The 24,956-nt window shown below is 43.6% G+C and overlaps 1 protein-coding gene across 1 annotated transcript in view; it reads right to left on the reverse strand.

Annotated features, from left to right (window-relative positions):
• kcnh8 (potassium voltage-gated channel, subfamily H (eag-related), member 8) overlaps nucleotides 1-24,956 on the reverse strand; it is a 409,192-nt gene that overhangs the window by 286,514 nt on the left and 97,722 nt on the right. The gene's annotated exons all lie outside the window — the stretch shown is intronic.

Genomic DNA, 24,956 nt, shown 5'->3' on the forward strand with positions numbered 1-24,956 from the left:
TGAATCTCCCACTATCAACATTCTGGGGGTTACCATTGACCAAAAACTGAATTGGAGCAGCCATATAAATACTGTGGCTACAGGAACAGGTCAGAGGCTGGGGATTCTGCAGAGAGAACTCACCTCCTGATTCCCCAAAGCCTGTCCACCATCTACAAGGCACAAGTCAGGAGTGTGATGGAGTACTGTCCACTTGCTTGGCGAGTGCACCTCCAACAAAGAGGCTTGACACCATCCAGGACAAAGTAGCCCACTTTGGCACCCCTTCCACAAACATTCACTCCCTCCACCGATGCACAGTAACAGCAGAGTGTACCGTCTACAAGGTGCACTGCAGGAACTCACCAAGACTAAGGCAACACTTTCCCACAACTGCTACCATATAGAAGGACAAGGACAGCAGATACACGGGAACACCACCATCTGGAAGTTTCCCTCCAAGCCACTCACCATCCTGACTTGGAAATATATAATGGTTTCTTCACTGTCACTGGGTCAAAATGGGGGAACTCCCTCCCTAACAGCACTCTGGGTCTACCTACATGACATGGACTGCAGTTGTTCAAGAAGACAGCACAGCACCACCTTCTCAAGGGCCTTTAGAGATAGGCAATAAATTCTGGCCTAGATAGTGACACACATATCCCATAAATGAATAAAAATACACATTATACAAAATAGTTACTGATAAATCCAATAGGGAGCTCAGAAAATTCTTTATCTCAAATGTGGAACTGACTTCCACAAGGAATAGTTGAGGTGAATTAGCATCAATGCATTCAAGGGAAAGATAGATAGATACACTCTACTGATGGAGTTAAATGAAGGAGGTTGGGAAGAGGCTCATGTGGGACATAGACACTGTTATGGACCAATTGGTTTGAAAATCCATTTTCAGTGCTATAAACAACAATTTATACTTATATAATGCCTTTAACATAATAAAATGTCCCAAAGAGTTTCTACAGGAGTGTTACAAAGCAAAATTAGACACCTAGCCACATAAAGCAATATTAGAGCAGATGGCAAAATGCTTGGTCAAAGAGGTAGTTTTAAGGTGCATCTTACTGGATGAAAGAAAGGTAGAGAGTCACAGATGTTTAGGGAGGGATTCCAGAGCTTAGGGCCTAAGCAGCTGAAGACATGGCCAATAATTAAAATTGGGTATGTTCAGGAAACCAGATTTAGAGGAGTGCAGATATCTCAGAGGGTTGTGGGGCTGTAGGAGATTACAGAGATAGGGAGGGGTGAGGCCACGGAGAAGTTTGAAAACAAGGCTGAGAATTTTAAATTCAAGATGATTCTTGACTGGGAGCTGATGAAGATCAGTGAACACAGCAGTGATAGGAGAATGGAATTTGGTGCAATCAAGGAGATGGGCAGCAGAATTTAGGATGACCTCAAGTTTATGGAGGGTAGAACGTGGGAGACGATCTAAGGGCGCATTGCAATAGTCACGTCTAGAGGTATGGATGACGGATTTGGCAGCAGATCAGCTGAGGCAAGGGCAAAGGCAGGCGATGTTATATAGGCAGTTTTATTGATTATGTAAATATGCAGTCAAGAGCTCATCCAGGCGTCAAACATGACACAAAGATTGCAAACAGTCTCGTTTAGTCTCAGGCAATTGCTAGGGGGAGAGATAAAGTCAATAGCTTAGAGTTCAGAGCAAGGACGAAGACAATGGTTTCAGTCTTCCCACTATTCCAATGGAGATGTCTGCTCATCCAGTACTGGAAATTAGATGAACAGCCTTATAATTTAGCAGTAATGGAGGAGTTGAGAGAGGTGGTGGTGAGGTAGAACTGGGTGTCATTAGCATTCATATGAAAGCACTGTTGTGCTTTCAGATGATGTTGCTGAGGGACAGAATTAGATGAGAAATAGGAGGGGTCCAGGGATAGATTCTTAGGGGATACCGGAGATTATGATGTGGGAACAGGAAGAGAGGCCATTGCAGGTGATATTCCAGCTATGATTAGATAGTTAAGGATGGAACCAGGAGAGTGCAGACACGCCCAGCTGTACAACAGTGGAGAGGCATCATTAGAGGATGGTGTGGCCAACTGAGTCAAAAGCTGCAGTCAGGTCGAAAGGGATGTGGAGGATAATTTGCTTTTGGCACAGTCACATAGGATATCATTTGTGACTTTGATAACAGCCATTTCAGTTTTGTGGCAAGGGCGGAAAGCTGATTGGAGGGCTTCATATATGGCATTCCCGGGAAGATGAGCATGAATTTGAGGGGCAAAGTTCAAGGACTTTGGAGAGTAAAGGAAGTTTGGTGATGGAGCAATAGTTTGCACAGATGATGGGGTCAAGAATTGCTTTGTTGAAGAGAGGATAATGATGGCAGATTTAAAGGAGAGAGGGACAACACCGGAAGATGGAGATCCGTGAACAATGTCAGCTAACATGGAGACCAGGAAGGCAAGTTGGGTGGTCAGCAGTTTGGTGGGAATAGGGCCAAGGGAGCAGGCAGCGAGTCTCATGGAAAGGATGAGCTTGGAAAGGACATGAGGTGAGATAAGAGAAACTAGAGAATATACAACTTCAGGGCTAAGGCAGGGGGGAGCTTCAAAGCTAGTGGAAGGGAAAGAACCAGCAGAGACAGCTAATTGGTTGATCTCAAGCTTAGCGACAAAGAAGTCCATGAGCTCCTCGCATTTATTGCTGGATTCTCTAATTACTGAAAAATATACCGTAAGATCTTTTACACTCAATTGAACAATCATAAAGTCTCTTGAAAAGCCTGCTACATCCATCACTCCCTCAGTAGTTTATTGAAGTGACAGCCTAGATTTTGCATTCAAGTACTGGCATCGGGTTTGAACTTATTACCTTCTGACTCAGAGGCAAGAGTACTAACACAGTCAAGCTAAAAATTGCAGGTGTTGGGTTGCGGATGTGGGGGTGGAGGCTTAATGAGCTAGTGCAAAACAGATGCCACAACATGTGCATCCAGAACATTACGGTGCACCATGTACCCTGGGGCTAAGCAAGCCTCAGCATTCTATAATGCTGATGCCAACAACTAATGCACAGCTTCATTATGGATACTGAACATCGTATTATCAGTCTAAATATACACAAATGGGGCAGAAATCTAACACTGCAGTTTGAGTCGGGAATTTCTGGGCCGACTTTTTAAAATATTCCAGATCACTGGTTTTTATTCGCAGCAATCCGATTGGTCACTACCATTATGGTCGGACAGTGATGGAGTGGTCTGAATTTCTAATAATTACACATGGGGTTGTGGCAAGGAAATGTAAATTGCAGTATGAGACATTTTGAATAGCACACGCAAACAGGCTTCTCTGTGAGTTAATGCACGTTAACATGTGGCATTAAAATTCTTTTTAATCTTTACTACTTCAAACACATTTACTTAAGAATACTTTCTAAATAAAATTCGTATTGAGTGATCGTGTGAGTTCAGAAAGAATAGATATCTGATTGTCCTGAAAATATCAACGAGAGCACACATCCATGGATACATTTCAAGTGAACTACACATAGGATATAGAGCAATTCTTCTGTGAAGACATTCTTAGTCAACTCAATCTCAAACACCAGTATTTCTGCAAGGATTTATTGTGCAGGCAGATTCACTATAAACTCATCCTTTAATTTTATATTATAATGTTTCCATTTTCTGCTTGAACTATGCTAGAAAGCTGGCATAGACAAGTGTAATGCATTGGGAAATTTCTTGGGTGGCAGTTCTGCTAGCTGCCCACTAACCCTGCCCCTTATAGCATTTTCTACTTGATGTGACGTCAGGGAGACAATATACCTTGAAGATTTGAGTAGGCATATTTTAATGGTGGATAAATATCAGGTGATAGACTTCCTGTCTTTCCTGATTCAGCAATGCTTTGCTGTGGTCCGCACAGTGGTCAGGGAAAGAATTAAAAATGAAATGGCTGGAAGGCATACAAAATTGAATCAGAAAATTATGCACAGTGCACCCTGAATCTCTACTGCCAACAGCCAGGACTCCCCCACCAGAAGCTTAATATTAGAAAGGCAGCCCTAACATTATATTTTTGGATTAAAATCTAGTCCCTTAACATAGGTTATGATTAATTGAGGAGGGGTAGGATGGCTCCCCTCTTTTCCCACTCCTCTTTTGACCATGACAGTTTCTTTTTGAAAAAGGATGTGATTGCCAATTTAATGAGTGTTTAATTGTTTACGTGTTGTGACTGTAAAAGACACACAGACAAGTTTCATTGAGATTTTTAATAAGAAAAGGGAATAGTATTCATTGCATGTAACCTGTTCTAAGTTAAAGAATAAAAATACGCTACAACTTTCATGCACATACACACTTGAGATTTACACATACACACACAGAAATAGATTACGGGGATGGGAAGACCAATTAAGCAATTTAAAGTCCAGTAAAGTAAAACGGTATATGGCTCTTGAAGGTTGGGGACTTGGCCGGCTTCAGGTTGCACTCAGTGGTGCTCCTGGATTTGACTTTTAGGCAGTGAAAATGTTGATGGTCGATTTATCTCTTCTTCTAAGACAGCAGCTGCTGAATTGAATTCTTTTTCTTACATCTCTGTCTGCAGCACATGGATAGTTAACTTGTAGAAATAGGTGCACAGAGACAGAGAGAGAGAGAGGGAGAGAGATAGGGACAGAGAGGCAAGAGAAAGAAAGAGAGAGAGTGTGTTTCTGGTAGATTGATAAACCTTACTGCTAAGTGACCACGGGAGATAAACTGTTTTTGAGCCCATGTGAGGCATCTGGATTCTCCTCCTGCACTTTGGCTTTAGTGGTTTCTGAAGTGGAACTTCTAGATATAGTTAATTTAAATTTAGAACCTGACCCTTTGATTCTCCAGTGGGTAATTCTACACTGATTTCACTTGTATTTCCCTTGTGATTTTCACAAATGCTACTCGTCTTAGGGCCTATAACCTTCCTTTTTCTCTTCAGCTCAGTGATGGTTTTTCCCCCAATCTGTCCCATGTCCTTTGGGACACTGCTGCCCACTGGTCTCTGTCCAGTTTCTGCTGCACTCCCTTGCGGCGCTTCAACTAGGTGAGATATCACCTTCACTTTCTGTTGGTCTGTTTAGGAAATTTCCAGGTCCCTATTACACAAGAACCACCTTGTAATGAAATGCTAACACAGTAGCATTTCATTCTGTATGGTGGTGCATTCTCTTCAGCCTTTGCTGCTTCTGTTCTAGCACTTTTACTTTCCTGTGGTTCTATTCTGACCCCTTTAAATTCTATTGCCTTTCCTTTAGTTTCCTTAATCCAAACTGGTTCTGTTGCCTCCTGTGGGATCATTGAGACTCCCTCTGCCATCTGCACCTGTGCAGAATTTTGTTTGTTCCCCTCAATTTCTCCACTTTCCATGGACTAATCTTACAATTGGCTAAGTCATTATCCTGCATGGGAAAGATTGAGATCACTCCCACTATTACCAGCCCTATAACTAGCTTGCTCTGTAGCCATATTTTTATTAAAGGAGCCTCCACAATTCTCCCTTAAGCCCCTTAACCGGTAGATTGGCATTCACTCTGCTCTCAAGTGGAAAATCTTCATCTCCTGCCACAAGCAAAGTTTGCAAAAAAAAGTATCTCTGAGAATACTGATATCCTTGCCTGGAATTTTAGAAACACGACGGGTCATTTTCCTTTGAACAAAAAGTCCTGATAGGTATTCTGGCCCTCTGCCACATTGGAAGAAAGGCGCATGACCTTCAAGGCTACAGACCCTGCCTTGACTGCAGTGCCCCCTGTTGGTCTTTTGGAATGTCAACAATTTTTCCTCAGGTGTCCCGGCTTTCCACACTGACAACATACTGGGCAGGCCCCTAGAGGTTTACCGTCCTGGTTGGGGACATTTCTGTTTTCCCGTCACAACTCCCCTTTTCTCTCAAGTCTCTTTTAGCTTTATCTACATCCCTCTTATCTCTCGCTAGCTTCTAAGAACCAGCAGAGTGAGAGGCCTGTGTGTTAATTCATAGTCATCTGCAAAGATGGCTGCTTGTCTGGCTTTTGAAACTCTTTGTGTTTCCATGTTCATCTTTGTACAAATGGAGAGTGAGTTTTTGATCTCCTCAAGGAGAATCACATCTTTGAGGCTCTCATAGGTGAGATCTAAAGTATCCATAGCTACTGGTCAAAAGCAAATTGCTTAACCCTTTCAAGCTCAATATAAGTTTGCTTGGGCCGTTTTCGGAAAGTTAAAAATTTTTGGTTGTATGCCTCTGGTACCAGTTCATATGCACTCAAGATAGCATTTTTGGCCATCTCATAACTATTACATAGAACTCTTAACAGGCAATAGGGAATAAACCTCATGGGCTTTCCCTGCTAATCTGCTTTGCAGTAGAAGGGTCCATACCTCCATTGACTACATTAACTTCTTTGCAAGCTTTTTAAATTAGATGAAAAATGCTTCCACCACCCCACCCCCCTAACCATCCCCCATCAAACTTTGGTATCAATTGTGAGTACTTTAGGATCTCAGCACTTGGTCCTGAGTTAGGGGAAGTTACCTCACTACTGGTGTCCTCACTAGATACAGTGGATCCTTCCCCCTCCTCATTCTGTTCCTGTACCCTTCTTTCCCCTTCTCTCTTGTCTTTTTCTTTTTCTTGCCTCTCTCTTTTGTTCGCAATTCTAGCTCTAGTTTCCACTGCTCCAGCTGGATCTTTGCTAATGCTAGCCTGAACGTTTCAGATTTCATGCCTGTCTCTCGTTCTCTAGGCTCAATTGCAAAATGATCGGTCTTAAGTTTTAGGATTTTGGTTTCCCTAGCTTTTGGATGGACAATTATCTCTAAATGCTTAGCTACACTCTTTACCTCTTCAAAGGGTAGGGCTTATAAGCTATCCCCAGTTACTTCACTCTGTTCTAGGAAGGTACTTCTCTCAAATGTGAACATTTTAAGTATTCAAGTTTATAAAACCACAAGAAAACCTGTACAGAAGTTTTAAAAATACCTTCAGGGATCAAATTGATTTTTGGTTTCCAATTTCTTGTTTGCCTAAGAGTTCAAGCCCTGATGTAGCCTCCACATTTCTGTTACAATCAGATGAGGAAGAGTAGGTTCGCTCCCCTCCTTTCCCATTCCTTGTTTGACCACAATAAGTTCTCTGTTGAAAAGAAAGGATGAACTTGCCAATTCAATGAGTGTTTAACTATTTACGTACTGTGACTACAAAAGACACATAGAGAGGTTTCCTTGAGTATTTTAAAAAGAAAATAACACTATTGATTTTACTTAAATTGGCCTAAGTAAAATAATAAAAAAAAATACACCAGCTCTTATGCACACACACTTGAGCTTCACACAAACACACAAATAAATTAGAGTTGGTGGATAAATTAAGCAATTTAGGATCCAGAAAATTTATATAGCTTTTGAATGTTGGGGACTTGGCTGGCTTCTGGCTGAACTCGATGGTTCTCCTGGGTTCTGCATTAAGGCGATAAAGCTGTTGATGGTTGATTTATCTCTTCTTCCAGAAACAGCAGCTGCTGGGCTGAGTTATTTTTTTTTAATCGTTGTGGCAGATAGATAGTCAAACAGTAGGCAGGGTTTGAACTTATAAAAATTTGTGCAGAGGGAGAGAGAATCCCACACAGGGATCTCATTTCTCCAGCATCTCACTTGCTTTGTTCATCTGCAGAGAAAGCAAGTGCTCAAAAAGGGTTAGCTGGCTTGTCACATAACCCTCTCTCTCCAACTTCCCAGTGACACAAATACAGCCAAGGCTAGTGGATTCCAGTTGCCTGGATTACATGACTAGATTACATCTAAGCGCAATCCTTTCATAGCCAGTGTTCCATTGTCCAAGTGATTATGTCCCCACCAAGTTGAGTATCCAGTTGATTATCTGAAAGCTTTGCTAATTGGGTAGGAGATAGTCCTCATTCATTCTCCTTCAAGGCAATTGTTCCTGGTGAGATATTGCAGACCAGTTGGCTCAATTTTATTGCTTTGGAATGTAGGAGGTACAGTGATGCAAATGTTCAGCCATCTTTGACTGTGATTTCAAGTCATTGGAATGTGACTTTATTTTTTTTTAATTAAATTACTGCTTTACAGCCAGTAAATTCACAAAATCATTTTTATAAAGCATGGTTTCACAACAATATTATCTGTGGTTATTTCAACCACAGTGTCATTATCTTCCTGAGACATTGCCATTGTTATCCCCAAAGGGTGATCCCCTGACATTTGTGTTGAACTTCATGTTCATAAAGTACTGTCACAAAAGAGGAAATTCATAAACTTATATGACAAGGGACAGAAGTCTACTGTAGCATCCAATGGTTCACCTGCATGACCAGTTGCAATTCCTCCTACAAGGTGCATACGGAGCCCAGCTCCTAACAAGTCATTGCTGTCCTTACAGCTTCATGCATTTTTGGCACCTAAGGCTCTGACAGCTGCAATGTGACATCCATGTGTGATGCACATAATTTTGATTGTGTGTTCACTCACAGAAGCTGCTACAATATGCGCTGCATCACTCATTTTAGATTTTAAGTTCGCACAATCTTCATCAACTTCTCCATGTTATTCAGATTTGGGCACAGACTCAATTTTCCTACTGTCAGCTCCAAAATACAGTACCAGGATATACTGCTTGACATTGCACCACCTCCCCCCCACCCCCCTCCACTCCCCACCCCTCTGCAGCTCGTTTCCCTCTCCCACATCCAATCCACCAGCAAGATCGGTCTATTTTTATCTATAAAATATTGTCAACCTGTGCTCTAAGGATAGTCGAGACTCAGATACTGGACTTACTTAAAAGACAATTGGATGCTGGAAATGGGAAGATGGCAGTGTTGATATTCTGTAAGGGGGAAGTTAACTAGGTTTGAACGATAGAAATGTACAACACAGAAGGAGGCTATTCAACCTGTCAAGCCTGTGCTCTTTACAAGAGCAGTCCTGTTTTGTCCCACATCTTGCTTTTTGCCGCAACTCTGTATAAAAAAGTCTTTTCTGCCAAAAGTAATTTCCAATTTTATGCTTCTGATAATTAATGATAACTGAAAAGGAATTGGATTAACTGCTGATTTAGAACGAAGCAAAAGAATACCATGTCAGCATGGAAGAAATATGATTAATGGTCAGAAGTGATTATAAAACAGAATGATTAACATTTTCTTATCTTCATGGCCTTGCCAATATAATGGACAATACTAGTTATTGAATGCTAAATACAATTATATATTAATAATTCCACAGGAAAATTTCAATGCCTATGTTCTTCAATTCTTGGTTTAAAGTAGCTTCAAAACCAGTTATGGCACCATCCCAAAATTCCTGATCTGACCTTAGTTCAGTTACAACACAGCATGTATGCTAACACTATAGTTTGTAAAGATAAAATGTTGATTTCTTCATAATACAGAACAGATTGCACCTACTCAATCTGTTCCAAAGCAGTAAGGCAGCTGGCAATATAATCGAGCACAACTGTGGTGGAAACACTAGAGATAAATCATCTGTAATATATCAGGTAATTCAGAATCGTAAGTTGAAATACCATGCTTGAATTAAAGCAAAGCACAAAATGTCAGACCAAATAAATGATGATTCAACCATTTTAACTGTCAGACTAAAATGTTAGGAATCCATATTTTCAAGAATTAAATGTGTTTTAAAAATTGCAAGGACATTGGAAACAGGAAGCTTTCTTAGGGACTGACCTGGAGTTTCTTAAAAGGGTTATAAGCTCACCTTGGATTGTGAGCAGCTTGTAGTTTCCAAGAAATCACTTGGTTTCAGCTAAAAGTCCAACAATGCATTTGAGGAGACAAAAGCTATTTGTTTATTTGAACTTTAATTACTTGAATTGCTGGAGAAAAAAAAAAACTACTGTTTGTTTTTAAAGGCAGAGACCTCTGGAAATCATCTGACTGAAATGAGTTTTATGTTTTGAACTTGTTTTTTTGGACTCAGTTTTGCTACATAATAAATCAATCATTCAGAGTTTGTTTAAAGAAACCTGGTTAAAGTCTCTCTTATTCTGGGTCTAGCAAAAGCAAAAGTAAACAATTGGCCATTTTGGTGAATGAATTAAACATTTACACTTATGGTGCGACCTGTGAAGTAGCGGGACAAGAGAAACTACACACTCCTCCCATCCTGTACAGAGATTTAAGCTGACCTTTATCAATCAGCAAATGAAATTCTTTTCCATCAAATCTAAACTGTAATGAATAAAAAACACTTTATGTTCTTATGTTTTGCTAACAACTAATCTATTTGAACATTGCTGAAAAGAGAAACATATTGCCAAAGCTTTTCAGCATGCAATCATTAAGACAAATGCAAGAATGCCAAATTTCAAACAATCACAACAATTTATACTGCAGGAGGAAAGGATGCTGATCATTTGGCAAGTCTGACTGGCTGAGGCATGGCCATGGAGAAAGCAACTGGAAATTATAGGCTCTCCAAGCTCCTGGATAATTCAAAATAGGTATGAAGATTGAACATATTCCTTTTGTTTGCAGAGGACAGGTCCCTGCATATGAATATATGTCACTTCTAGCAAGTATAAATGAGCCAAGTTGTAAGCTTGATTGATTCTCTTAAATTGGTTGTTAGTGTGGCTATTAGCGCACTCAAGATTGTTATATATTTCCAGTAAAGGTTCCTTGATATATCCATGGGGTTCGATCATACTGGATAAGAAGATGAAAATTTGAATTATCTCCAGAGATGAGGATTTATTTCCATTAAAACATACATTTATTTGAAAGTATTTATAAGATAAATTTCAGACATTAAGTTACTGCACAACTGCAATAATCAAACAAGTTTATAGTACATGATCCAAAGGTTTGGCCATGTTTGAAAGAAAGCAACATTGAAAATTTCCTGAGTTTATGAACTGAGAGCTCCGTAACTTTATTTATCAGGTGGAACAGATTCTTTCTTCAGCAACTTTGCCTTCAGAAAAAACAAGTTACACTAGGTTTTTCTGGACTCTTATCAGGCCATAGCTGCCACTCCAATTATACCAGTTTGTCAGGCCCTCAAAGATGAAGGCACAGTATCTTGATCCCATGGTTAGATATTCCAGCAGATAAATATCAAACAGCATATTCATCAAGCAGAGCCCTGATATTAATTTAAAGGCAGGTTTGGAGTGGGGATTTGGGGTGGGAAGGGGCTGTTGCAGTGGAAATGGGGGTGCAAAATTTGGAAATAAAATCAGCAGATGGATTCTGTGATTTCAGATTGATTTGCGATAAAGGGCTAAATTTTATGTCCTGCAGGCAGGCGTGCACCTGACATGATCGGGCATAAAATCGTGCGAGAAGACATCGGACGAGCATCCCAACGACATTGCACACTCAAGCAATATTTCACTCAGCAGGTGCATGCAAAAGTTGGAAGTGCACCCGCTGACAATTAAGAAGCCGGTTAAGCCCATTAACAGCGCAATTGTCTCCAATTTTTTTGTGGCCTGTCCAACCTTATGGTTGGTGGATGGGCAAATAGGCCAGGCGGCCTTTGCATTTTTCATCAGACCTCATCCAAGGGCAGGATGAAATTTCCATTATGAAATCAAATAAAAATAACTATCTGTGGCTAGCATTTTTATCAGTTATATTTTCAGGTGATCGATTGTGATGCATGGACAATTTTTTTGCAGCTTTTTAAACCTTTATTTTAGCATTTTCAGTTCTGTAGCTCCATGAGGCAGCTGTTTGCCTTCAGGGAGCTTTCTCACAGCACTCACCCACACCCAAGGAAACATCATCGCCTGCCCTCTTCCTGCCCCCAGCTCGGCAGCACTGAGCTTTTCAGCACGTGTTTCATGCTGGCTGGCTGTTAATTGGCCAGCCAGCATGAAATTGCGGTCGGGTGTCGATCGCGGTCAGGGTTCATTTCCCGACTGCTCCCAGGCCCGCTGATCGCACACACCCACCAAAGGTAAAATTCAGGCCAATAGCTTTGAACTTCCATACTTCCTGTCTCCAAGCTGCGCACCTACATGTCAAAATCTTAAGACCTCTTTTATTGAAGTGCGGAGGCTATGATTTTCCACCCTTCCTTAGTCTCAGGAATAGTGTTAGAGGACTGGAGAATTGCAAATGTTACACACTTGTTCAAAAAAAGGATGTAAAGATAAGCACAGCAACTACAGGCTAGTCAGTTAACCTCGGTGGTGGGAAGTTTTTAGAAATGATAATTCGGGGGAAAAATTGATACTCATCTGGGAAAATGCGTGTTAATTAAGGAAAGCCAGCACAGTTTGGTAACGGCAAGTCATGTTTAACTAACTTGCTTGAGTTTTTTGATGAGGTAACAAAGAGGCTTGATTAGGGTAATGTTGTTGATGTTGTGTTCATTGACTTCCAAAAAGCATTTGATAAAGTACCACACAACAGCCTTATGAGCAAAGTCAGAGCTCAAGGCATAAAAGGGACAGTGGACAATAGAACCACAGCTCAGGCCTCTCAGCCCCAATTATTAATGAGGTGGAGTGATGATAGCACACAGTCCACAAACTGATACCTGAAAATTGCATTGAGTTACTATTGATGTAATTGGACCGTAATTTAAATGGACTAGAAAACTCCACTACAAACCTTGCTCCAGTCTGAAAAACACCCATTAACCATTATTCTTTGTTTCTTGTCACTCAGCTAACTTTGCAACCATGTTGCTACTGTCCCTTTTATTCCATGAGCTATAACTTTGCCCACAAGTCTGTTGTGTGGTACTTTATCCCTAATGCCTTTTGGAAGTCCAAGTACACAACATCAACAACATCACCCTCATCAACCCACTCTGTTACCTCATTAAAAAACTCCAGAAAGTTAGTTCAAAATGATTTGCCCTTAACAAATCCTTGTTGGCTTTCCTTAATTGACCCACATTTGTCCAAGTGACCCAAATTTGTCCCAAATTATCATTTCCAGAAGTTTCCTCACTACCGAGGTTAAACTGACTGGCCTGTAGTTGCTGCATTTTTCTTTACATCCTTTTTCGAACAAGGATGTAACATTTGCAATTTGCCAGTCTCTGGCACCATCCCTGAGTCTAAGGAAGCATGGGGTTATAATTAATGTACAGCCATTTTGATTTGTTTACAAACCTGGCTCCTGGTTGGTAGGGGACTGAAAATCAACTCCATTGTGTAATTTCATATCTACATGTTCAGGGCGGCATTCAAGACTGATCATTTTAAGAGACATTGGACATGTATTTAGTGAAAAAAATCAAGGGAGGGATATCGGTAGTGAGCTGTCTTCGAATGCTGGGACTGACCAGTTAGCTGAAATATCTTTTTTGGTCCTGTATACCCTATGTTCCTCTGAGTATTAATATAATGTGAAAGGTTAGACAAGTGAATCCTGGCTCCTTTATCTTCTGATACTTGGCTTTCAAATAGTCAGCAGTTTCTTTTTCATTGGCTTATAGCTTAACAGATTAAAATAGCCGTAGGATTTTATAATGTACTGATCCCATATTAAATCATCCAATGTATGCCTTTAGGAACTGTGGTGATTTTGTTCTCATGGGCTTTACTGGTTTGTATATTGCACATGCATCTTCCTTTAACAAAGTAAGGATACCAGCTCACCCATCCTCCGACCAACACCACCCAGATACTCCAATTCTTCTATGCACCTGTCAGTTTAAGCCATAATCCTTCTGCCAATTCTGGGTGATCAGTTGGGTAGAAATTATTCTGGGTCTGTTTTCAGATCCAGAATCCAATAACAGCGAAACCCATGGCCAGCCTGAAAATTGGGCTTTAGGGCTTATCTAAATATTAAGGGTGAACTGTTGAGGTCTGGTGCTCTGCCTTCTGAAGCATTAAATTTCAGGACACCAACCTCAGGTAAATTCTTGGAGGAGGTTGGAACAGGCAACAGAAAGGGGAACATTTTGCTTAGGCTGAAGGGAAAATACTTTTCAATCCTGGCTCCACACAAAGTTTTTTTACAAAGGAAATAAATGTACCTTTAGTCGGTGGCCACAGGGAATGCTGAGGAACCCTGAGCAAGGCAATGGCGGTGTATAAATTTGTGAAGGGACCATTTAACAGACACTACTGCCCTGCGTTAACATATTCAGGGTGCCAACACCTCTTTTAAGCAGGTACCCGGAATGCCAAAAATGGGACCCACAGATTTAGCAAGCCATGGGTACAAACCAATCCAGTGTTAAATTAATATTATTTGCATGTATTTTACACCCTAAAATTGGATACAATGTAAATTAATTTCTATCCCAATGGATCACTAGTATATAAAGAAGGAAATGCAAGTATGCAACAATAAGAAGAATAGAACCGAGAGGGCTTCAGATAAAGGGAAGGAAGGAAAATGGAGAAACAAAGAGGAGGCAAAAGAACAGCAAAAAAAAATCCAAATCAGCTTAATGGTGAAAAACATTACTCATTTACTGTTGTACCTGCACTGTAAATTTCTTCTCGAAAACTTTATTTTTAATACCAGTGAAAATGACTCCAATGTGAATAAAGGGTGAATAATATGAATGACAGATATGTCCTTCTTTTCCATTTTCAAAACTCCCACTCCAGCTTGGGAGACAAATAAAACAAGAATCAATATTCGTGGTCTATAAAAAAGATGGTTAATTATTAAAACAAAGCTTCTTATTCAGTCACCCACTAGATAGTGCAGTATGGTAATTTGGAAAGATGTATGTTCTAGCCAAATCAAGAGATATTTCTTTCTGAAACATGACCTTTTCCATGTAATGTTGAACACATCAACTGGAAACAACTGCTGAACCACTAGGGACTGTGGCTTGGTTATTCTTAAAAAGAAATTCAATAAAAGGAAAATACAGATTTTCACCATGTCCTGTTTACTTTAACAGATTAAAACTGATGCAGCAAAAATGTTGCAAGTTAGAAGATTTCATCCATAACAGTCAAAGAAATAGCTTAGTAAGCATTTCTGTCATCACATTGCCAGCTCAGCTTCAAACTGTCAAGAGAGTCATATAATTGCAATGTACTCACTGATTGGTAATAACCACTCTGGCCTTTTGGAGGGAGGTGTGCGATAGTATAAAGTGCTGTGGTGTTCCACTAGATTTGAAATAGAATGGAGAGATCACCTTTGATGGTGTGGAGGTGTTGTGATAGGAAATTATTCTGCTTGTAATTCCACATACTAGGCAATAAATTGCTTTTGGTGCTGCTCCCAGCTTGCTGACCCATGCCTTACAGTGGCTGCACCAAGTTTTGTTGCTGCACAAACTGCTTTCTTCAAAAATGTGACCAGGATGTATTAAGTAGCATGCACGTGGGAGGCGGAGAGGTGCGGGGGGTGGTAGTGAGGGGACAATGAATGTTATCCTCTTAATATCAAAGAAATGTATAATGTGAACATTGGGCAGAATTTTCTGCCTGTTGGGCAGGCGGGCCTGACCCAAACTCCGGCGGGTGGGAAGCCAATCCCTGCCGGAGAAGTGGGCCCCACCTCCATTTTACGAGGGCGGGCCATTAAGGCCCGCCCAGCATGACACCCAGTGGGAAGCGCTATGCGCTTCCTGTGAGGGTGGGGGGAGATTCCCCCAAAAGTGAGAGTGGGCTCTTCCCCACATGCGCACAAAAGAGCGCACATCTCCCTGAGGCTAAGTGCTGCCTCAGGGAGATCGCTTACACTTTTAAAACTATGAAAAATACAAAAAAAAAATTCCCTAACATGTCCCCCTTTTGTGTTAATGTCACATGAGATGGGACATTTTCATAATTTACATAATAAGTTCATTAAACTTTTTAAACCCTGCATGAAACCTCATCCTGCTGGTGGATGAGGTCTCATGTTTTTTCTTTTGTCCACCGGGGCTCCTGGCCTACCCACCAACCTTAGGGTTGAACGGGCAGGTCCTTTAATTGTTTAATTGATCCTGTCAATGGCCTCAATTGGCCATTGACAGGTCGGCGGGTGCACAGCTGATTTTGCTGCAGGCCCGCCTTCCTGAATATTTAAATGGGCCGGGATGATGTCAGGGGGTCTATCCGATGTCATCCCACGTCATTTTGTGCTTCGGCAAGTGGTCTCCGCCCCCTGTTTGCCGAAGGCAAAATTCTGCCGATTAAGTTGACTTGTTTGGCTGCTGGTTGCTTTTGTTCAGTTTAAGAGTGGGTATTTGAGGTCTGCGCTTTCAGTTGAAAGCTACCACAGACAGTATCTGTTGGATAGCAAGATAAATTTGTGTGCTGTTTAAAATGGCAAGGCTTGTGTTTCTAGATGGGAACTGTGGCTATAAGACACAGGGTAGGATTTTCCCTGTGGGTTTCTGAACTCTGCTGTCTGGCTGAAATCGGAATCAGAAGCCCACACTGTGGGTTGGATTAAACACTCCCCTGTTGGCAGGTATGATGGCAGGTGGCAGGGGGCACAAAATCCAGCAGATACTGTGCCCCCCCTCCAGTCTCAATTAGGTTGGAGACTGGGAAGCATTGCGCTCCTGCCCATGCTTGTACCTATTGAGGTCTTAAGTGGCGAATTAATGGTATCTTTAGTTGCATCTGTTGGTTGAACAAGGGAGGGAAACCTCTTTTGTGGACCCGCTAGGCCCATCGGAGGCACCCCACCAAGGTCACCCCGCCCTTTAACCATCCCCTCCTTGTCTCTGGAATCAGGCACCCCACCCCCCCGTCCAACTTGCCGAGACCTGCCAACTCAGCTCTGGCAAGACCCCAGAATTAACTGTCAGCCCAGGTTCCTTGGTCTGCTGGGACTGCATGACTATAGTCCCAGCAGTGGCCACCAGCTCTGTGTGCCATATTTCCTGGGGCGGTTAATTAATGGCTTGAGGGCAGGTTCCCTGTCCAACTAAGGATGGTGGGTGGACTCTTAAAGCTGGAGGAACAATGAACTACCTTCCAGCTTAAAAGGAGCAGCAGGCTGTGATGGCAGCTGAGTAAAGGAGGGGGCATTTCAAAATGGAGCTTTCGGCTGGAGCACACATGCAGACAGGGAGGGCCTACAGTCCAACCGGGAGTGCCAGTTCCCTGGCCTACCACCAAGAGGCCACCGCCAGGCAGCTAATGTGGCTGCCACTGCCTGTAGGGGCTGGGGGCTGACGGAAACATCCACTCAGTCACCTTTAGTCAGCGTTAAATAGCCCATACTAAGCTGTGTTGACTACCCAGTATGTGCGGGCCCAGCCGCATCCCCCCTCCAACCCACCATCACCATCCTGCCTTCGCAAAAATGGCCCGGGGGCGCGCGATGGAGCCAAGGAACTGGCATGCAGGTGGCGCTATTTTTAGTGTCAGCCCACCCAACTCCAATCCTAACGTCAGCAGGGCCTAAAAATTGAGCCCATAGCCTGAGTGCTGGGGGGAAATTTTATTAGCAGTGATCTGATTTTCTGACTAGACTCTGTGCATCAGAGTTGGCAATTGAGCATATTTAGGCCTATATATCTGACTAACAATCAAGTGCTCCATTTCCAAGTAGTTTCTGGGGCTAATAATAGTCTTGCTCCAATGATACCATCACAGTGCCTCACTAGGTGCTGTATTTTCTTCAACTAAAATGAACTGATCAGATATAATAATGCATGGCAGTTCACTGAAATAATTCAGTGACGTTCAGCAGCTGAACTGCTGCCCAGGCATTCCTGTTACATTATCAGAACTTACATATCTGTGGGGGGCATCAGAGAGCCTTGTGCACAATTCGAGTGCAGGGTTAGCACAGGCTGTTAAACTGCATAGGGATTCCAGCAATAGAGCTAAAGACTTGAGCTCCATAAGTTGCCATGCCCCTAGCCAAGCTGTTCCAGTACAGCTAAAACACTAGCATCTACCCAGCTATGTAGAAAATTGCCCAGGTATGCCCTGTATACTGAAAGCAGGACAAATCCAACCTGGCCAATTACTGCCCCATCACTCCTTGCTCAATCATCAGTAAAGTAATGGAAAGTGTCATCAACGGTGCTATCAAGTGGCGCTTGCTTAGCAATAACCTGCTCACTGATGTTCAGTTTGGATTCTGCCAGGATCACTCAGCTTCTGACCTCATTAGTTCAAACATGGACAAAAGAGCTGAACTCCAGAGGTGAGGTGACATCAAGGCAGCATTTGAGTATGGCATCAAGGAGCTCTAGCAAAACTGGAGTCAATGGGAATGGGGAAACCTCCCAACTGGTTGGAGTCATACCTAGAGGAAGGAAGATAGTTGTGGTTGTTGGAAGACAATCATCTCAGCTCCAGGACATTACTGAAGGAGTTCCTCAGGGGAGTGTCTTAGGCCCAAACATCTTCAGCTGCTTCATCAATTACCTTCTTTCACCATAATACCAGAGGTGGGGATGTTCGCTGATGATTACACAATGTTCAACACCATTCATGACTCCTCGGATACTGAAGCAGTCCATATCCAAATGCAGCAAGACCTGGACAATATCTAGGCTTACGCTGACAAGTGGCAAGTAACATTCGTGTGACACAAGTGTCAGACAATGACCATCTCCAACAAGAGAGAATCTAACCATCGCCCCTTGAAATTCAATGTAATACCATCGCTAAATCCCCCACTATCAACGTTCTGGGGGTTACTATTGACCAGAAATTGAACTGGACTAGCCATATAAATACTGTGGCTACAAGAGCAGGTCAGAAGCTAGGAATCCTACTGCAAGTAACTCACCTCCTGACTACCCAATGCCTGTCCACCATCTACAAGGCACAAGTCAGGAATGTAATGGAATACTCTCCACTTGCCTGGATGAGTGCTGTTCCCACAACACTCCAGAAGCTCAACACCATCCAAGCAAAAGCAGTTGCTTGATTGACATCTCTTCCACAAACATTCACTCCCCCCAGCCATCTTCTTTGCTTGGGGCCATCTGTCATTTGGAGGACTCAACAGAAGACATGAAATAAGCATGTGCTCTGGTGTGCTTCAAATATAGTGCCTGGAGTGTGGAAGTGCTGAGGTCACGACATGGTGGGCAAACACAAGCCCACCCGCTAACGAGCCCCGTGAACGCATAATTAATGAGGCGAGATGTGCCGGGAATGGGATGATACAGCGCAAAAAGGCGCAGGGATATGGGAGCACCACCACCTGGAGTTTCACCTCCAAGTAACTCACCATCCTGACTTGGAAATATATCACCGTTCCTTCACTGTCGCTGGGTCAAAATCCTGGAACTCCCTCCCTAACAGCACTGTGGGTGTACCTACACCACATGGACTGCAGCGGATCCAGAAGGCAGTTTACCACCACCCTCTCAAGTGTAATTAGGGATGGGCAATATATACTGGCCTAACCCACATCCCATAAATGAATAAAAAATTTGGGCGGAGTGTATTATAATCAGTCAAATTGATATTGCCCACTTTACACTATCGCCCACTGCTAAAATTCCTATCGTGTTGTACTTCAGCACATCAAGCACCCACCACTGAATCATCGGCCCTCGATGTTGGATTTGTGTGTGGAGCTAGACAGCTGGAGTTGAAATATACTTACTGAATGCGGAAGAGATGTTCCATACTAAAGCAGATGAGAGATAAGTAAGTGCATCTCCATGGAGAGCTATACATCATTAAATTATCCCTTCAGTACTGGGGATCAGAGGCACCAGTTCAGAGATAAACAATATCTTAATAATTTCAGATTCTTTAACATGTACTTTCTCTGGTTTGCAAATAAAGGATTATAATTCCACAAATGTATTTAGATAATAAAGCCACAATGGATGAAGCGTGGTGCATTCTTTTTTAATATTACCTCTTTGCTTGCAAGCTGCTTTATATTTGACAATCTTTCCTCTACCTCACCCAAAGTGGCCAGTCTTCATACATGAGTCTTGACAGTAGGCATAGTAGCAATTCAATCAGGTGGATATCACTGCATAATCTAATCCTTTCATTTCCACATGTAAGCACTTCAGGAGTAGGACCCCAGCTAATTATCTTTGGGTGGAATCGTCCCAGATTTGCACTGAGTGCAGTAGCAGCTGGGAAAAAGGACGTTTAACCCGCCAGCTGCAAAGGCGCCTTTTTGCGCTGTATCATCCCATTCCTGGCACGTCTCACCTCATTACTTATGCATCACGGGGCTCGTTAGCGGGTGGGCTTGGGTTTGCCCACCATGTCGTGACCTCAGCACTTCCACACTCCAGGCACCGTATTTGAAGCACACCAGAGCGCATGCTTATTTCATGTCTTTGGTGAGTTCTCCAATTGACAGATGGCCCCAAGCAAAGAAGATGGCAGCTCCTAAATTTACTGATGCCTCTCCAGGGCGCCTGCTGGATGCAGTGGAAAACTGCCACAGTGTCCTTTGGCCCCGCTCTGGCCGCGGGAGGTCCACCAGTGTCAACAATCCAGCCCGGGGGGCGGTGTCAGTAGCAGTCAGAATAGAGATCAGCCATTCAGTGCAGGAAGAGGATGAATGATCTCATCCGTTCAACCATGTAAAGTCAACCACCTCATCATTCTTAACTCACACACTCATAAACCCATCGCACATCGACAGGGATCTCACCTCTCAAGGAGCAACATCACTAACTCTCAAGCACGCCCTTATATCTCCATCAGGCTCATATCCTCTGGAGCTCGAGTCCTCATCCTGTCCATGGCTCCGCTCACTACACAAGCATACCACACAGTGCCCTGCATCCTGCTCACACTGTCTCCATCTGTTTTCATGCAGGAGAAGCCTGCTCACATCAGCAGGGAGAGGTCCCAGGCCAGGGGTGGAGTGGCCCACATTAGGCCCCTCACTCACTTTGAAGAGTGTGCCATCGCGCTGATTGGTGAGGACGTGGACCGTGCCTGTGGTGACGGTGAGGTCAGTGGTGAACACCTACATGAGAATCCTGCATCCCATCATCCCTCTCTCAACACAACTGTGAGTGCTCTCTCTCCTGCTTATCACTGCTGCCATGCACTAATTATCTCTACTTTGGTTCACAGGGAGCTCTGCCAAGCGACTGACACTCTCAGACAGCCAGTCCCTCAGCTCAATCCAGGACCTCACCTCCAGCCAAGAGGGCACCTCCTCCATTGAAGAGCTGGAAACAAGAGCTGGAAGACCTGTCATAGTGTATACCCACACCCTGCACCAGCACAGAAACACACACCTCAGTGGGACCTAGAACCAGATTAGATTCAGGTTCACAATCTGGTGATCACTGCAGCAGGAGGAAGTGGGCTCAGCCAAGCTCCCCAGCACTCAGAGGACTGTTGGGAATGAGGCATCTGTGAGGTCTGTAGTCAGATGACGAGCCTCTGGATTTGGCCTTCCAACTCATCATTGCGAGTCAGCAGAACGCGGGAGAACATCACACAGAGCTGTTGGAAGCCCTCAACAGAGCGGTACGTGAGTCAGAGAAGTGTGTCTGCCTGCTCTCTGATGAAGTGGTGCCCACATGTACACATACGGAGGTCTCCATGGGAAGGATGATGGATGCCATGGAAACCCTGTCCTAGCAGAATGTGGAGATGTGTGAGGACCTGTACTCCATCGCGGTAGTCATGGATGAGTTCCTGTGGTGGCAATGCCAGAGGGTAATGGGGCACCTCAACATCCCCCCAGATGCTTCTTCCCCTCAAGGAGTCAAGCCAGGGCCCTTGGGCACCTGAAGGGAGGAGGAGTGACAGCTGGACACCCCTGGGTCATCCACTCAGGAATCTCAGAGGCTGTCCTCTCCCTCCGAGTCCTCTTTCCTTGTGATCCCCTCAACCTTGTCCTCTCTTGCAGAGGGAGCAGCTGGTCTACAGGAGGACAGCCAATGCAAGCCAAGGCCTTGGCTTTCTAGAGGACTCATGCCAAAGTCATCAGGGGCAACATGGCCAAACATTGCACAGGTGTGTCCAATCCTGCTACGGTTGTCAGGGCAACACCTAGAAGTCTAAGACATTCAAAAATTAAGAAATTCTGATCATGGTTGCAGAGGTGAATACATTTTGTCACTTTACAATCTGAAAATATATTCACTTTCACTGAATAATGTGTAAAGGTGTCTTTCAGCTTCATTTATAGGTTTTGCGAGTCTTCCCACTACATCCCCCACCACTAGCAGTTCAGCAGCTGGACCACAAGTGATTCTGGAGGGAGAAGTGTCTGTGGCGGGGCCTTTCAGAGCCTCATGCAATCAATCTCCCACAGATGGGGAGCCTTCCTCCATCACACTCATTTCACTGTCCTGAGCATTTGCAATGCTGTCTGCTGGGGTTTGCTTTTAGTTGTCCCTTTGAGTTGACCTGCATCTCCACCCACCCACTGATCACACTCCCAGGCAGCACCTGTGCCCGTCCAACATGAGGCTCCGCCCACTTTCAATTTTAACAGCCATGGTGTCATTAAGTTTCTTCTCAGCTCCCTGTCCTTTCTCCTCCCCCAGTCACCCATGTCCTTGCCTCCATCACTGTTGACACTCCCTGACATCAACTTCCACCCCACCCCCCCCCACCAACACATACCAACCAGAACCCTTTTCTTTCCAGAATGTCCAGGTGAACATGCACATTCCTTACCTTCCTGAGAATCCCACTCCCCATCCATTGACCTCCCCAATCACCTCCTTCCCACCCCAGGGTCCGTGTCTGCGTCTGAGTCCCCTCCAACCACCCTTGGCATCCCTTCTATCGCTTCCGTCGACCGTCATCCTCCCGGCTCACTCTGCCCCCTCTCATACTCACCATTTCCTCCTACCATGCCCAACAGGAGGCAGTCATTGATTGACTCCACAGACCCGTCCCTTGCACATTCACTGGACATACCCCCCTCTTACTCCCTACTCCACTCCTACTCCCTCCTCCATCCTTACTCCCTCCTCCTCCCAAATACCTTCCCACCTCCAAACTCCTTCCTTCCCCAGACTCCTTCCTTGTTCCGAATCCTTCTTCCTTTTGGAATCCTATTCCCTTCCAAAATTTTTCTCCCTTACACCTACTTCCTCATGCCGCACTCTCCCCCGCTACACCCTCCTCCCCCCATACTACCTTTCCCCCTCCCAACCTCAGCTCCTCAACACCTTTATTCCACCCTCCTAACATCACAACCCCCTGACAAATTTTTTCCCCCCATCCTCACCTCACCCCCTCAACACCTTCATTGACCCCCCCAATCTCACCAGCACCCCTCAACTGGTACACCTTCTTCCCCCACTCACAGCCGAACCTTCCTCTCCCCCTACCCCTTGCCATCATCTGTAGCAGCCCATTGCCAAGACTGTGATGTTCCAAAGCAGACCCCAGACACCAATGGAGACCTCCCATCTTCTGTGAGCTGCTTTGTGGCAGAGCCATGTCCATGAGACTCCAGCAAGCATGTGATGCACGTGTTCCTCCAGGATCTGGTTGCTGTCGGGCTCCAGCATCCTCTACTCCTCAGATATCCGCAATGTGAGCAAGGCCCTAATGGTAACTCCTGACGGCTGTACGTCACACTTGTCCAGGTGTGTTCTGGACCAGCGTGTTTTCCCACTGACATGGGCAGTAAATTGGACAGGGGGGATGATTCCGGTGAGCAGGCAAGATGATTAGATGCAAATGCGTTGGAATTAGGTTCTCGACATTGGATGGTGGGAAAGATGGTCCACCATTGATGGGTGGAGCAGACAATTCCACACTGCTTTTATGATGGCATAAAACCAATTTTTGGCCTTCTTGCCATGTTGTCCACTCATGCCTGCCACGACGCCTGACACCAACGGTGGTGGAAAATTCCTGCCTTTCTTTTTTCCTCCATGGTGGCACTTAAATTCATTCACCAGTTATTAATTTTTATTTTAGTCCTTGACATTTGCCTACAAGAGGTAACATGTGCATCACTTGAATATGTTCACACTTCTAATATCCTAAACTGAGATGGTCTAATTCCACATTTGAATGTGAACTCTGAAGAATTAGAGAATTTGAAGAAAGCGATACTTCCTAATCTATTAAACAAGCTGGTATCGGAAATATTTTCATAAAATACTGTGAAGTAAATCTCTCTCTCTTCAGGTACCATGCCCTTCAAGGACACTGGCTTACATGGACTTCCATGCGTTGGCCCATGGTTATGCTTGGCAAGGTACTGCAGTGGTTTGCCATTGCCTTCTGCAAATTCTAGCTGACCAGGAGACTCTCCCACTCTTACTGCCATCAAAGGCCTATTGGAAGGATTTGCATGTTGATAACCAACCAGTTTGGCCAAGTTATGAACACAACTTCCATGGCCCTCAAGTCCTGGAGTGGGGCTTGAACTCAGAGCTTCTGGCTCAAACATAGGGATGCTACTCAGTGTGCCACAAGACCTCCTCAGGCAAAGTAAATATCAAAGTAGAAAAATACCATCCCTGGTCCCCTCTCCTAACTGATTACCAGTAGAAAAACAGATGGCGATAATTCAGCGGGGAAATGATGGACAGCTGTGAGACTGCAAGTGTAATAATGTCTTAGATTCACAACAATTTGATAACTTTGGAAAACTGATGATTCACATTCACAATCTACAAAAAGAAGCATGTTTCAAAACCACAGGATCCCAGGATAACTAGGCCTCTAAATGCCTGCTCCCACTGTGGTAAAAAAAAAATCAGACTTCCTGCCCTCATGGCTCAGAAGTTTGGTGCCCAGACCTTTAACATAACTCACTGAGATGTGCTCTATTCATAATTCTATTTAAAATACAACTTTGAAATCCTGCAACTTGGTTTATGCAAAATAAAATGCCCAAATCACAAATTACTTACGAATGTCATGACAGGAGTGATTTATTTGCACAATGTGCCTTTCGATATACAGTGGAGTGTTGCACTGCATATATTAGCACAATGGAACCTAAAATAAGTCAAGCAGTGGATATGAGTGGATCTAACTTAAGCAGCAATTATAAGCAGGCCAATATATTACAAGAACTGTTTAAATTTACAAATTTATAATAATACTTCTTTGTATTCCTTGTAATTCTGCAGAACAGGAAATGCACAATCAGCAGGA

Source organism: Carcharodon carcharias, chromosome 3 (assembly GCF_017639515.1).
Source record: "Carcharodon carcharias isolate sCarCar2 chromosome 3, sCarCar2.pri, whole genome shotgun sequence".
NCBI classification, from domain to species: domain Eukaryota; kingdom Metazoa; phylum Chordata; class Chondrichthyes; order Lamniformes; family Lamnidae; genus Carcharodon; species Carcharodon carcharias.